Source organism: Fukomys damarensis, unplaced genomic scaffold, assembly GCF_012274545.1.
Source record: "Fukomys damarensis isolate Sample0158 unplaced genomic scaffold, DMR_v1.0_HiC HiC_scaffold_3, whole genome shotgun sequence".
Lineage (NCBI taxonomy): Eukaryota > Metazoa > Chordata > Mammalia > Rodentia > Bathyergidae > Fukomys > Fukomys damarensis.
Genome location: NW_022900915.1, coordinates 35,705,831 through 35,722,379, shown reverse-complemented (window position 1 = coordinate 35,722,379; position 16,549 = coordinate 35,705,831).

Below are 16,549 nucleotides of genomic sequence, written 5' to 3'. Positions count from 1 at the left end.
AGAACCAGAAGGAAAAAGCCAGGAAGGACGATTCTGTTTGTTAGTTCATATCCTTGCAGGTAGTGCTCCGTTAGGTGGTGGAGCACCTTTGGAAAGTAAAAGACAAAGTAACCTTCGGGAAAATTGCACATGCTCTCAGCGCTGGTGAATGAGTGGTTGCTTGCACCTGTGGGTAAGTCTCTGCCATTCTTTAGTGTTCATGCCTCTTCAAGAATACGTGCTATGGGATTTTTTTGTTTAATTTTTATTTTTCACTTGAGGGTAATTGTTAATCTTGGAGTGTGAAAAATAAAAGTATCGTAATTTGGATTTGACATCCAGCACTTATAAATATGCACTGAAACCCCATATTTCACTACCCAAGAAATATTAGGAGATGATAATAACACTGATTTGACAACCTAACCTGTTTGTGGTTTTTCTTTGATATGGAAAGAGATGTTTCTGTGAACATGTAAACAGATCTGATTTTTTTTTAAACATCGAGTGATGTAAAGAAAGAGGCTAACTTGATGGTAAAGCTTAGAAATATGTTGCTGTCTCTCTGCCTGGTTGATGTAGGAATAAAAAACATTCAAGTTTTATTTTGGGGAACTTCAGATTTGCCTGGGATTGAAAAATGGATAAATGAATAATTGATACTGTACCACACACTGTTGTCTCCTTACAATATATTTTGTTAGGCAGTTTACAAGTTCTCTGAGCTTGCTTTGAGATACGAAGGATTCAGGTTCTTGACTTATTCGTCATTGGGAGATCTGGTTCCCAGCTCTGTGAGCTAATGAATGCACAAATAAGTTATTTTATTCATTTTTATGTTCTCCTTCTTGCATTTTGTTTAAGAATTCACAGTCAGGCTGTAAGTCTGGACTGTATGGATGAAAGAAGAATCAGATAACAGAATAAATAAAGCTTACTCTTCTGATGGACCAACTTTGTTACCTCAGTAAGCTTTAATATAGCGTGAGCACTCGTGTAGGATGTTTATCCTTTTAGGAATATTTTAAGGACAAATATTTACTATGCACAGATTTTGGATTCATCTGTGTAAATCATTGAACTATGATATATAAACTTCCCAGAAAAGCCATGAACACGTCTGCCCTGGGCATTATTAGCACATGGTTGTCAACACGATGCTTTTAGATCATGAGCCTTTTGTTGTCTGAGTAAAATTCAGTGTGCATGGAACAAATTAAGCGTGATGTTGGAGCTTTGGCATCTACCTTGGGTTTTATGACATTTTCTCTTTCTTGGAGTTGGGTGGTTGTTCTAACTCAAGCTATTATGTAATCCTCAGGGTACCCCTGGTGCTGATTCGAAGGCTATTAATTTTCTATTACAGTGTGCTAAAGATGTCCTATTGCGTGGCACTCACCTGCATTATTGAGTCAATGACCAATTGCAGAGTTGCTCTCTGGTAGTTGGGATTTAACTCAACCCTCTGGGATCTCATTTATTATTTGCAGATATTGATTTTGGGGGAAAAAAGCTAAGATGTGTGAGTATAATACCGAATGAACCTGCCCTAGGGCTGTTAACTCCTAAAAGTCTGAATATTCTATATTTAACAGGTAACAATTTAAAAAAATTTGTGATTTTTAGCAAACAAAAATTGTAGCACGTTCACAATTAAATTTTAGTATCTATACAATATGTCTAAACATTGAGTGCCAAATGAACTTGTTGACATTCTTATCATCTAAACTTAGTTTCAGTAACATTTATAACTTTCTGAGGTCTCATAAATGCGAATAAGAAAATAATGTTTACTTTTATCAATAAAAATGAGCTAAGAGGACCCCGTCTGTGTATCTGGGATATGACCTCTAATTAGTGTGTGGGCGTGTGTGTGTGTGTGTGTGTGTGTGTGTGTGTGTGTGTGTAGAGAAAATCTTTGTGACAACTTAATCATTTGTTTTTCCTTAAAGAAACATAATAGTTCACAGGCATCTTTGGGAAGCAGCCTTGGAAGCTATCAAGAGACAAAGGAGCATAAAATTTTGTGAGGAAGACCTTTACCAGGAGGCATCTAAAATTCAAGAAGAAGTCAGGGTTTTGTGGTTTTCCAGGGTGAGCAATCTCTTGACAGCAATGACCCGGGGAGCCTGTCAGGACATTGGTGCTGACCGGGGGACAAAGACACACTCTTGCAAGCGTATGGGATTCACTGTGCTATGCCCTCACATTTATGGCAAAGGCCTAATTAGAAACATTTCTTAGAACCTCAGCTTTCTCCCAAAGATGCCTTCAGTATTTTCAGAAAAATAGATTTTCTGCATAGCTAAAGTCATTGGATACATTTAGAAAATAATTCATTTATTTGAGGTAAATACCAGCTTTTAAAATGAAATTTTACATTTTGTACCTTTCTGTCAGTTTTGGTTAGTAATAAATGTAAAACAGCAGAATCTGGTTTTTAACAATTTGAATACGACTAACTTAAATACTAAGAAGAAGCTCTGCTCTCCACAGTCCCTTTATGCAAATCATTTGAAAATAATGATTTCTTTAATTGGCAATGCTTGTTAAATAATTTCCTGGGAGCCTAATAAGTTCAAAAACTACTCTGTGCTACAAAAAGGATAGAAGACATTTGCTTTTCTCTTATTTTGGCAACACATTGTGTCACAATTTAACAGTTTTGTTTCCTTTTATTTTCAAATAACCCAGAGGAAGCATCACATAAGTGGCCTTAGTCAGTTATTGTATTTATTCATTTTTTTTGTTTAACAGAAATATATTGTCTGTATCATGTGTTAAGTGTGGTATATGCTAAAACATTTTAAAAGCAAGATTGATAATAGGATTTTAATGTGTATTAAAGACAGAAGAGGAAGATTGTGTTCCATTTTCCAAAAAGATCATATATAATAGGAGTCCAGTACAAAGGCAATTTATAAAGAGCAATTTGTTTTATGACAGAAACAAACTTAATGAGAGCACACTATAATGTAAAATTCAAAAAAAATATTTTAAGTATAGTTTCAGTGTTAAGAAATGCTTTTTTCTTCATAGTATGTAGAAGGATGTCTAGCTAAACTTCGCAATTGATGGGATTATTCATTCTGCCTACATTGTTTCAGTATTCATTATGTCATAAATACTAAACATAGAGAAAAGGAGGTGCATTTTTAGCCTATGAGAGGTAACAGGATAGAGGAAGACACACAGAACTGAAATGCTCACTCACCCTTACAACATTGCAGCACTGTAGACTTTTTTTTTTTGTCAAATGTTCATAACCTTTTTTTTTTTTTTGGCTTTGGGGATCGAACTTGGGACCTTGTGCTTGCAAGAAAGGCAGGTGGTGGAATCACTGAGCTAAATCCCCAGCCAATAACCTGATTTTTCATTTAATTTTAAATAATGCAAAGAACTCACAAGAACTTTTAAAAATTTAATTTATTTTTGTCATCACTTATGCATTACTTTGTACAGGTAACTTGCACACTTCCCATGGTTTTTATCCTGAGAAGTATTGAATAAGCTTACAGTGAAAGATCCAGCAGAGGCACTCAAAAATCAGGACAAAATTGAATTATTTGAAGGAAAATTGATAAACCTGGAGACTGTAATTCCAATGAAATAAACCAGACACACAAGCTTAAATATCATGTGGTTTCTCTTTGAAAAATCCAAAATATAAATAAAGACCAAATAGATGATAGATAATAAGAAATGAAGGGGTAAATCTTCCTCATATGGGAAGGCAATTAAGAGATGAAGTGGGGTAGGGGAAGAGATTTAAAAAGGAATTAAGATGTGTCCTGTCATGCACCAACTCCCCATGAGGAAAGTGACCATTATGTATTGGAGACATGTACTGATAAAAAATAGTGGAAAAATTAATGACATTGAACTTAACTTGAATCATCAAGCATCTAGTAGTGAAATTAGATATCAGAACCCAAAACGTGCTTGCAATAAGCGTAACTGCTGAAATTTCAAGATGGATAGTGATTCAACTTCTCTTGGGTAAGATTTAAGTAGGGTAGGCAGCCCAAATCAAGGCTTCTAAATTCCAGATTATATGTTTCTCATTATTAAGTCATGAAAAGCACATATTCGGTGATATATAAATGTTTCCCCAAATGCTTGCCACTCTTCTTCTTGAAGTAAATGAATTTTTTAATAGTTTTTAAATTTGAAAACCATATTGGATTTGACTCAGTATTTTCGATAAGTGTTGTGTCTCATATATTTCTTTGTCAACAAATAGCAGTGATATTATACGTGGTTTTGTATAATTAACTGGAAAGATTAAAAAAGTCAGGTAAAGTTATGGATAATTTCTCCTTCAATAAGAGCAGCAAATACTGAAATGACACCATCTCCAATTCTCAAGTAGCATTCCCTCCTGCCCTCGTAATGAGTATGGAGCTATCAAACTATTTTTCTTCATTTTCATGTATTATTACTGCTGTTGTTGCTCATTGCAGTGCAAAATACCCAACAGAAAACAATTTGGGGCAGCGTTATTGTTTCCACTAATTTAGCGAAGCAATTTCCTGGCACATGAACACCAACCTCGAGTATTCCTGCTCCTGTGTCCACGCCTCTTCAGCATCAGTCACGAATGAAGTAGATTTGGCCCCTGCTGACTTCACTTGGCTTTCTGCCCACCCTTGATGTTTTATAAGAAAATCACTCAAATTCTCTCCCGTGATTGCAGTATAGTCTTTCCCCCTGACTCCCCGCTGTGTCAGTCTGTAGCCTTTCTCTCTTCTCAGAAAATCAAAACAGCACAGAGATCAAAACTACCATACATGTATGGTCTATAATTGTTTCTTCAGTGGTGCTTGACCATGACTTTACTAAATTTTTTATAACTCACTTCCATATTCAGCAACACATGTGTCTAACATTTCGTACACTTACCAAAGGTAAAACACACCTCCTCACATTGTCTGGCAGGCTTCCGATGCCACTTTACCTTTGGTCCTCTGCTGTCCTCAGGGATAACTGCACTTCCGTTCTTACAAGCGGGCAGGACCAGAGTGTGCGAAGTAGAAATGGATTCTGAGTTACTTTCAGTGGAAGGCATTCAGCATTGCCTTCCTCTTCCTTTCTCAGCCAAAGCCCTTATTATCCAAAGCATGAAGCCTGAAGGTGGTGATGCTTCTGTTAGCCTGAGCTGTCCCTGAGGAATGGAGGGAGTTGCATGGAGAATCAGCAGATCAAAGTCTTATCAACAGATCTTTGTTGTGCTAAGCCCCTCAGTTGGTGGGGCTGTGTGTCAGGCAGAATAGACAAAGATCTCCCGATTCATGTAGATTAACTTTTAGGAGATGATCTTACTTTCCGCTGTATTAAAAACTGACACAACCAAACACATTTTCCATCTTCCATAATATAAAGATGTTTGTGTACTTCAAAACCAAGTATTTCTTCAACACTGCTTACATTAACGTGCAAAGAGTTAGACCATGCCAGCCTGTTAACTGTAATCCATATGCAACGATACTCACTTTTTCTTAGAAAATGTTATTAAGTAAATGCCTTTGTATGATTTTTCATAAATAATACGGTTATATTTTCTTCATCTCAGTTAAACATCTACATTAAAATTTTACAGAAAATACATATAAAGATGATTATGTATCATACATATGTTCTCCCTCTGTATGCAATATATACAAAAAAAAGAAACATAGGGAGATACCAGTCATTCTCAGTCACACAACCAGTCTAGTGGATCTGGAATTTATTAAGTGTGTCTGAGTACAGATCTGTGCCATTCCTCTTCCTGCTATACCATTTTCTTCTGAATTCCCTTATTCTCTTGGCCTTTCCAGTATCTATGCTTACGAATATTTGCTGTAGCTCCACAGATACAATTTACTACGTGTGAACCACACCACTTGTAACCTATTACCACTCGTATAACTTAAGCAAGTATCTTGATCTCTATGAACTTGTTTACTGAACTATACAATAAGCACCATAATGTCTTTTCCCAGCTTTTCCTAAGAGCTAAAAAAACATTCCACACCTAACTGGGTTCCTGATGCATGCTGGCATTGGAGAAATGTCAGCTGTGTTCTTCTTTTGCTCAAGGCAATATCCTCTTACTGAATTGACACATTCCCATTGCTTTGCTGGGGAAATTGTTACTGATTTTTAGTGTTGTCTCAGATCTCATCCTTTCTTAACATGTTGGTTTCCTCCACTTGGTTACGTACATTCATTTGCTTATTATATATGTTTATTTTTTCTATTGTACACATGTGCCTTACTTTCAAATAGATTCTACAATTCCTTGAAGGAAGGAAATAGCACATCCCTAGTTCTTCATCCATCCTAAGTCTATATAAGTTTATAAATGAATACATCCTATTCGAATCTCCTAGTAGGGATATTTCATTTTGTTAGGTCATATTTGTCAAATAATATGACTCAGAATCCTAAATATAATGTCAACTTGACATGTCATTCATACCAAGCCACCATTACTTCTTGCTACATTATTGTGGTAGTTTCCTAACTCAACTAAAAGTTCAACATTTGTAAGTTTAGGAAACAGTTTTCCAGGGAAATAGACTGTGACTTTTAATGTATCCATAGTCTGTACTCTGGAATCTTAGTGATGGAACCTATTTTTTTGTTCAGAAACTTATCTTTATTGAATGATATCATTACTTATCAAAGATTGAGAGATTTTATTTGACAATTCTATCCAATTAGGAGAACACTAACAGAATATTCTTTAAAAAATGTATCACGGAGGTATAGCTGACAGAATGATTAGGTCTGATGAGCTCAGAACTTGAAAAGATAGGCATCTCACCATAATCACTTACCCACTTCTTACCCTTTGCTGAGTGGTTATTAGTAGCTTTTCAGATGTTTAAGGAATATGTTCGTTAGCAAAATATTTTGATTTCCAGGCTTATCCGTCAACATTGTATATGGTACAACTTTATATTTCCACGTTCAGTGACTTAAGTTGGTTACCATAGTCTAGTGGTTAAGGCTTTTAACTCTTCTATTCAAACTATAATGTTTTTGAACATTTTCCACATTTTAAATGCAAAGTGCTTCTGTAGCAAGTCATGATACAATGTCTCGGGAGACAGATGAAGCTGCCAGGTTTTTCTTTGAAGCTGAATTAATGTTTGTGAAGACTGACATCCATGAAGACTAAAGTGCTTCACTTACAGAAAGTAGCTACACCTCAGGAGGGGCAGTCAGGGCTTTTACTATTCTGCTACACTAATACATCACAAAAGATTTGTCAATGTCCCTGTCCCTTTTTATTTCCCACTTCATTGTTAAAACTCCTCTCAATATTATGAGGGTTCAGTTGTTTCAGACTGAAAATGGATTGGTCTATCAGATCACAATAAATAATACAGTTTCTACTGTACCTATGTTTTCCCAAATATACCACCAGTCTTAAAAACCTAGAAGGAACTTGGCCAGTGAGCTCCAGGTGAACAGTCTGCAGTTTCATTGCTCTGGGGGCCCCTCATTGGAGGGTGAGGGCACAAGCCCTAAGGCCACACAGACTTGTAATTGCATCTAAGCCCTCTGTGTAGTAGGAAAACTGAACAAGTGCCCCTCACTGCTTTGACACTTAATTTGCCCATCTGTAAAATGGGTATAATACTAAGACTGACCTTTGCGGGGTTCATGTTTTTAAGGACAGCAAATTGAAACTGTTAAAGTACTTATATAGTGTTTGCCAGCAGTAAATGTTCAATTAATTTTAGTTTTGTCACCGTAATCTCACTGGTTTAGTGATTAGCACTCCTGATCATTCAGTGTGCATTAGCTTCTAGAAGACTGGGAAATGAATATCATACCTTAAAGGTACAGTGGGTAAAATACAATGTAAAGCTGCCTAGAGACAGATGGTTGATTTGTGCTTAGTATAATCTCTCTTTATAGCCCCCATCAAACAAATAATAATGAAGATGTTGCTTGCAGACTGTGTTCAGAACAACACGGGCTTGTTGGACACGCAAGGGCCCTAGACTATCAGCCTGAGGGAGCCACCATTTTCAAGATTTCCTTGTTCTGGACAGCAGTTACAAGGGCACTTACAGAATGTATTTATATGTCCATTTATGTCATATTTATCTTTTAATTGTCACATTCTTCCTGTATAGTAAGAATTTTAGTCAGGTCGTGGCCCAGTTTTTAAACTGATATGTAATGTTGATTTTCAAGTTTATGTATCAATAAGCAACATTATTGCAATGATTTCTAAATTACTTGGGAGTGTAGGCATATTCAGGTCTAGAATGCCTACAATTTTTAAGTGTGTGTTATTTCTAGAATAGTATCTTAAAAATGAGTTACTTTTATATCTTGTTGCTTTGTCATCTCATTTTTTTCTTCTCATAATGATAATAATTGAATCTCCAAAATATATATGTAATTTCATTGTGTGGTATTGGCTATAAATACCTCTCCTTTGAGAAATAATTTCCAAGTTTTTTCAAATGAGTTCAATTTATGTTGATTCTCTTTATGATTAAAGATAAACATAAAGAAGCATATAAAATAATACAAAACGATTTAATTCTTGGAGATCATCCATTTCATGTTATTATTCATAGAAAACATATAATGTTTGTGAAAATATTCAGAATCATGAAAGTTTGTGAACATTATTACCATGAAGATTAGTAAGAGAAAATCATTTTTGTCATTATTTTCTTTGGCACATTTTATTCCTACATTTGTACTCTTAAAAGACCTATTATTGTATGTAAATTAATACTATATATCACTGTTTATATGCTATTTGAAACTATTATGTAATATTATTTACTACATCTTTATTATATTATAGTATCAATCTATTATCTCAATAATGTAAGAAAAAATGTTAGGCCTAAATTTTTCAAGTGTTCTCTAAATAGTGTAATTGAGTATATAAGTAGTCATATTTATTTTTATTTCTTGAAAATTAGGTACATGAGTTATTTGTATTAAAATATTTAAAAAGTTCTAAAATCTGGAGATAGTCACTGTGCAGTTATTTAAATGAAGGTGTACACGAGTCAGCGAAAGCTAAATCAGATAGTTCCCATGAATGACTTTCTCAAGAGTGTGGCCAACTGGAATTGACCATTGCAGATGATTTATTTTATTCAACTCTTTCGGTCTGCACTTATTATACAATTTTATAGATTAGTCATTTAGTATAGTCAACCTTGTTGCTGAATTATCATAAATAATTTTAAAGGCAGCATTTCTCATTATAGACATGAATGTGATGAACTTGAGATGCTTGCGATTACCTCTGTAGTGAGCAAATGCTGACCGTGTTCTCACTGCAAGAATGCATGAGACCTCCAGGAGCACTGTTACCTCTTCCCTGGGGAACTAGGCTCAGCAGGTGGAAAAGGAGTAGGCATCTTAGCTACTGATAAGGTTGCCCTATGGACCCAGAAATGTTCTACATATGTGGAGTGAAAGGAAAGAAAAACAATTCTATTATGTCCGTGTACAGGTAGCATGGTACTTCCTCTTAACCATTTGTAGGTGATGATAAAGCATCAAGTATAAAACAATAACAGAGAATAATTACTTTTAGTCACAAATATTTTGTGATTACTGTTAATGTCCTGGACTTGTGCAAGAAAATGGGGACCCAGGGCAGGGGATTCAGCTCAGTGGTTCCTGCACCTGCCTTGCAAGCACAAGGACCCTAATTTGATCCCCAGTACAAAAAAAAAGAAAAAGAAAAAAAAATGGGGACCCAAAAGAGAAGGATGTGAGCTCTACTCTCAGGACCTCATGATAGATCTATGGGATTGGACAAAGTAAATTTGGAAAGGAGCAGTAGGTTTCAATTCATTAAAGACCAAGGCACCTTGGGAATGTACGTTTATATGCCAAGCCATATAGTTTAAGAGTAAATGAATTTGCCTTTACAAATAAATGATTTTATTCTAAACATTGTAAACTTAGAGAAGGCAGAGACATATCTCTTTTTCCACTAATTTAACTCAGTCACCATTTTGCAACGACTCTGGCATAATGTAGATTGAATATAAATTCTGATGCTGAGATTTTGGAGAAAAAGTATCAGACTCTGGACTAGCAAAGTCAAAGAAGCAAAAATCTGCTATTTTTCTTTTATTTATTGGTTTAACTTATGTTTATGCATTCTTATTTTGTCATTAAACTATTTCTAGTTAAAACTACTTATAAAAATATATTATGCATTTATATGTATTATATCTCATATAATACAAAATTTGCATTACAGAAAAGAGACTGGTGTTTGAGAGGAAATGTAGAAATGAATTAAGAGGATATAAAACTATCTTAGAGCAAAAGTCACTGTAATCTTTAAAAAGATGTGAGAATTTTGAAGAAGAGACCATTTAAAGTTTTGAAGTAGAATTTACAGTATTATTTGGATTTGTGTGTTTATGATGATAAGATTCCTTCTGTGGATGTCTAAGTGGAATAATTGTACCATTTAATTCCCAAGAAACAAATTATGGAGCAAGACCTTAATGGATATTTATGCTTCAGTTATCCATCACCCTACACAGGGAATAAGAAGAATTTGATACATGATTGACTCAAGCAAAGTGGGATTACTAACATGAAGCAGGGGCCAGCTGTGTCTAAGGAAGGTTGGCATAGCCCACTGGATCAGAGCCTTGGCTGCCTCCTAAAGTCAGTCAAGAGCAGGGGGAAGGGTCAGAAGGTGTCTGAGATTGCCCTTTGGGGCATCCTCAAGAACTGCAAGAATAGGCATTAGTGAGGTTTTCTCCTCTAAGGTCCCAAAGTCTCCCTTCCTAGAAATTTTCCCCTTACATGGGTAGATAAATCTATCCACCCTACCAGCTGTACCTCCTAAAGCTCTATGAGGGAGGAATCCCATTTTAGTTCTCTCTAACCCAGAACTGCATTGAATTTCCCAAAGCCTCGTGATGGTGGCTGTGTTCTCTCTCCCTCCCAGTCCCCTGGAAATGTAAGCTTGAGACTTTGCCATGGCTGAGGGGTGACATTCAAGTTCCTTTTCACCTTCAAAGATGATCACATATAGGTCCAAATGTCCATTTCACACACAACAGAGTTTCCTGGGACCTGGAGGACACAACTCAGTCCCCAGCCTGTGGAATTTTCTGCTTTCTTCAGAGGCCTCCTGTCCAACTCTGTATGCTATGCATCTTGGTTGCTTTATTCATTGCTGGAACAAAAATTCCCAACATTCAATGGAAAAAAGGTTTATTTTGGTTCACAGTTTACAGAGGTTGCAGTCTAAGTTTGCTGGCTCCAAGGCAAGGGGCATGGCAGAGCGAAAACACAAAGGAGAAACAGTTCATGGTGGGCAGAAGGCAGCAAAGCAACAAAGCAGTGAAGTAGTGAAGAAAGCAGGAAGAAGCCACAGTAGCCCTCTTTCTGTCCCTTGTATTCTACCCAGACTACACATCCTTAGGGCAGGTAGCAGTCGTACCTAGAGTGGGCCTTCCCATTATCCACACTCAGAACTATGCCAAACCAATCAGTATGCTAATCTAGTAATCACACACCCTTAATCCGAGCAGCACACAGCCTAGATCCAACCACCTCTGAACAGCCCCACCTATGGCCGCATGAGCCTTTGGGTGGCCACATGAGCCTTAGACACAAGTCATAACACTGCTTGGTGAAGGGCACAGCATCCCAGAAGTGAACAACCTCTTTGTTTTTGAGTCCAAATTTCCGTGAGTACATAGTAGAGAACGCTAACAAATCAAAACTGTCTAACTGGAGGAAGGCCCAGAAGTCATAGATGAAGTAAGGATATTTTAAAAAATTTTTTTCAATAATGCATTTTTATTTGTAATCATTTAGAATGTGCAGATGTGGCACTAGAGCAGGTGGAAGCCACTAGGTTTCACTTTTGGAGTCTCCTTTTGTAGAAGTTATGAAGACTGGAGGCCCCAATACACTAAGATGGATAGCATTGGCCACTGCACAGCATTTCTGCCTTCATGAATGTTAAGAAAAGAAATGGTGTTTCTTCAAAACTTTTCTCTCTAGAAAATGGGCAAAATGAAGGCTAATTGAAGTATATATTTCAAGGAAAATTGGAGTAAACATTTTCTTGGTGGAAGTATAAAATACTCCTACCTGTTTAATGTTCAGAGTGTACCTCTTCTGAAATGTGTCACGGTGAATAAGAAATCTAAGGTAGAAATTTTACACTTCAGAGAAAATTGTGTGATGAAAACTTCAGTGAAACTCAACAAATTATCAAAATTCAACAGCATCTATTTGGGAATGTAAATGTAACAGTGGTTATTTGGTGACAAATAATTATTTAATAACTAAAAATATAAATTTGATGCCAGATTTTTAAGATGGGAAATTTAAAAATACTATCTACCTAACAATGTAAGAATTACATGTGCCAAACATAAAGAGATAATCTAAATCATATTTTTGTACTTAATCTTCTACAGGCAGCGGAATTTAGAGAAGTTAAGTGAAAATTTGTGGTGACTTCTATTTTAGTTAATTTCAGATTTTATTAAATGGTGCCAATAAATATATGATGTGTGCATTAGTTTTCTAAGGCTGCTATAAAAAAGTATGAGAAACTGAGTGTTTCAGACAGTAGAAATTGACCATACTGCAACCTGGAGGCCCAATGTCTGAGTTACAGATGTCAAAGGGCCATGTTTCCCTTGCTAGCAGTTGGGAAGGAACTGTTCCAAAGCTCTCTCCTACCTTTTAGTAGGATCATTTACTACTTGGGCAGTAGTGCTATTCTCCATGCGGTTCTTCCTGTGTTTGTGTCCAAATTTCCCGCCTTGATAAGGTGATCCAAGCTGTAATGGATCAGGGGTCCACTTAAGTCCAGTGCAACCTCATTTCGGTGCAAGTAATTGTGCCTGCAGTGAGGTTGTCTCTATACAACTTCATATTCTGAGATATTAATGGTTAGAACATCTGAATTGGGATGCATGATTTGACCCACAGCAATGTGACTGAAGCACCATTTTATCTAGTGATTCTTTTGAATGCCACAAAACATTTATTTTTATGCATTAGGAAATGTCTTGAATAGTTTACATAGAGCAGACACAGTTACTAAGCACAACTGCAACAGATGGTTAATTTTCACTGTTTACTATTGAAGTTGGTCTGCTTATGAAAATTAAATGGGTGGTAGTACAGTTTTGAATATAGACCACTTCCCTTTTTTTTTGGTACCGGGGATCGAACTCAGGTCCTTGAGCTTGCGAGGCAGGCCACCAAACCGCTGAGCTAAATCCCCGGCCCATAGACCACTTCCTTATATTACTCACCAGAAATCAAAAATCACTTCTTTAGGGAGGAAGACAAAATATGAAAAATGGAATAAGCCACGGGCATTGTCACTATCATCACGAGTAGTCTGTGGTGTAAGTCACAGAGGTTCAAGGCCTTGCTTGGTAAATGCAATGGTCTGGTGCGCTGTGGGGAACTCAAGCGATGGGGCTGGTGCTGGACACCGAAAGATGCTTTGAACAGATGAAAGACAGCAACTTGCTAATATCGTTTGGGAAAAATTTTGTGTCTCAGCTCACTAGAAAAGACTGGATCAAAAACTTGGCTTTTTTTTGTTGGCAATAGAACTAATCTGAATAAACACTTGGAATAATTCTGTGCAAATGCATTCAAAAGTAGTTACACAAATATGTACTTTAATTCATTTGAAAAGGAATATCATGTCCAAATTTCCTACACTGAAATTGGATTCCAGAAGAGAAAATGATGTCCTGAAATACTTTCCAAAAACCAAAGATTTAAAAACTGAACTCCAATGTATGTGTATATATGTTTCTCTTTATATCGGACTGGGAAAATGGATGGTTTTCTTTTATGTTTAAAGAGGACTGGACTTGGTTGCACAGCGGAGTGAAATATAACTCCTGACAGGGAGATGGATTCATTTTTCATTTTATATTATTTTTATTGGAAATAAAAATGTGCTAATCTGATTAAAATGACTTATATGTTATGCCTTTGTGTAATAGCCTAATTAAAATAAATTTGATTATCAGGCATTTTTATTTTTACTTATGGATCATTTTATTTTGTTTTCTGTTACACAGTGAAACCTTTCTACATGTCAAAGGACATCTTAAAACACAATGCCATTACTCAAGTTTAATTTAAATTGTATACCAGACTACAGTAAATTGTGGGTATTTAAAAAATTAACAGTCACATTATAAATAATTGGAATAATAAAATAATAAGTAATAAACTGCATTAAAAATATTTTCATTCTAATTAATTTTCATTGTAAATATTTACCATATTTTTGCCATATTAAATAATATTCATTCATTTCATACTGCCAATCATTGTTTTGGGCACATATAGAATATTGTCATTATACCATTAAGAAGGTCATGTTCAAAATTATTTTCTTAGACCACTATGTTGTGATGATCAACTCTTATTTAATTCTGTGCAATAGAACTTTATATGGTAGACATTAGCCACATATAACTGTTGACCACTTGAGATAATAATTGGGTGTGTGAAACTGAATGTTTTAAATTTTGTTTAATTTAAATAGCTAAATGCAGTAAATGGCTACAGAAATAGTACAGTTCTGGACACATGTATTTCATCCGATGTTTTCTTCCAATCAGTGGCTTGCTTTTTAAAGGTAGTACTGCTTTTTCATGAAGAGTTTTAATATTAGCATACTCCAGCATTACTGTTTAATATTAATATTTTGAATATTGCAACTGTGTGGATTAGAAATTGATTTTCATTCATCAATTCAGCAACTGATTTTTATTCACTGGTCATCCAATAGTGTTTTTTTATTGTTTCCCTTTTTAAATATTCCTTCAGATTTTCCCTATCATAGCATCACTTACAAATAGATTTTAGTCTTATTATAATATGCTACATCAGGAACTGTTGAAATAAAAAAATATAGTTGATGCATTAAAAATAAAAAAATGTATTTCTCCAATTTAATCCCTTACAAATAGGTTTCAAATTCTGATTTTTAAAATTTACTTGGAAGGGTATCAAACCAGTTCATCAAATCCTTTGTGTGCTATCTAATAGCTGTTCTGTGTCAGTTATTGAAACCTCTCCCAGTAATAGGTCTCAAAGACGCAATACAGAAATATGCTGAGTCTGTAGAGTCTCAGACTAAGCCCAAAAGAATGCTCCAAGTGAGTGAAGACCCTTGACATGAGAAGATGATGTGAGAACATAATAAAAAGAGCTGTAGCTGGGGCATTTACAAGAGCTACACTGACACATTAAATCTCTTGAGGCCCAGAAGAGGAGAAATGGGCTCAGCAGAGACTTTTTCAGCTTTACTGCTTTCTCTCCTATAAAGGACATTATTAAAAAGATGTAGGGTTAACGGGTAAATTGGTTTCAATAATTAAAGCTGACGTACATGAATTATCTCTTGAAGAACAATGATATAGACTTCTCGTTTCATATAACTCAACACTGTTTCATCTGTAAAACCTTCTGTTTCTGAACCCTGAATTTGAAGCTGATAATCTCAAGAACGGATCTTTTAAATTCCTTCTTGATGTTAAATGGATGCCTATGTACACTTCTTGTGTAAGCTAAAGGGCAAAAAAAAAAAGGGAATCTTTTTCCATTTAAACATTATGGTGGGTACCTCTAGGAAGCTCATGCACACACCTAAAATATATGATACTCTAATGCTCAGTATCAAGTTACTACTGAAGCTTGAAGTAGTAAACAGTGTGTAATAAGATGTGTAGCTTTTCAAGTGACAAGAGCTGTACCTAGCCACTAGAGCGCCATTTAGAAAGTATCTGTTCAGTGCAGTACAGTTTGTTGGTGTTTCCCATATATTTTCTTTAAAAGTATGCCATTGTGGCCTGAGCCAGCAGACAGAGAAAAGAACAGGACTACACGAAGTTGGTGAGAAGTAATAGCATCTTGTCAAAAATGAGGTGAGTGGATGTTATTGTACAACAAAGAAAAGGTGGAGAAATGAGTTTAATAATGAAATGAAGTGGCCAGATTTGGTTTAGGGAATTTATATTTTTGTCACATAGAATCAACAATATAAAGATATCAAGAGAAAATAAACCAAACTTTACTTTTTTTCTTTTATTGAGTTTATTGGTACAGTTTAGGTATACAGTACAATTACATTCAATTCATTATTGGGATCTTGTACCTTTACATGACAGGTCTTGGTTCTCATTTTTTTCCCTTGTCCCTGCCCTCCCTTCACCCCTTCCTCTCCTCCCCATTTAAGAAATCAAATTTTAATACTGGGCTGCTGGAGGGACTCTTTGAACAAAAGCCAGGGAAAACTACTAGAGCTAAATTTATCCACCAGGAAAAAAAATCAAATAAAATACTTGTGGGTTATAAAATTACAATAATTGCTTAAAGCTAGTTATAAAATCACCAGTTGAACTACTGGGGCTAATTCATTGGAAACTCCTATGGGTAGTGTCCAACTTTAAGAGTATTAAAAATTGGTCATGATTAAGCCCCATTGAATTGCTAAATTAATAGCATTCTAGTGAGATCTGAAGTAGTAAAATCATTATCAGGTTAAAATATTAAAGTT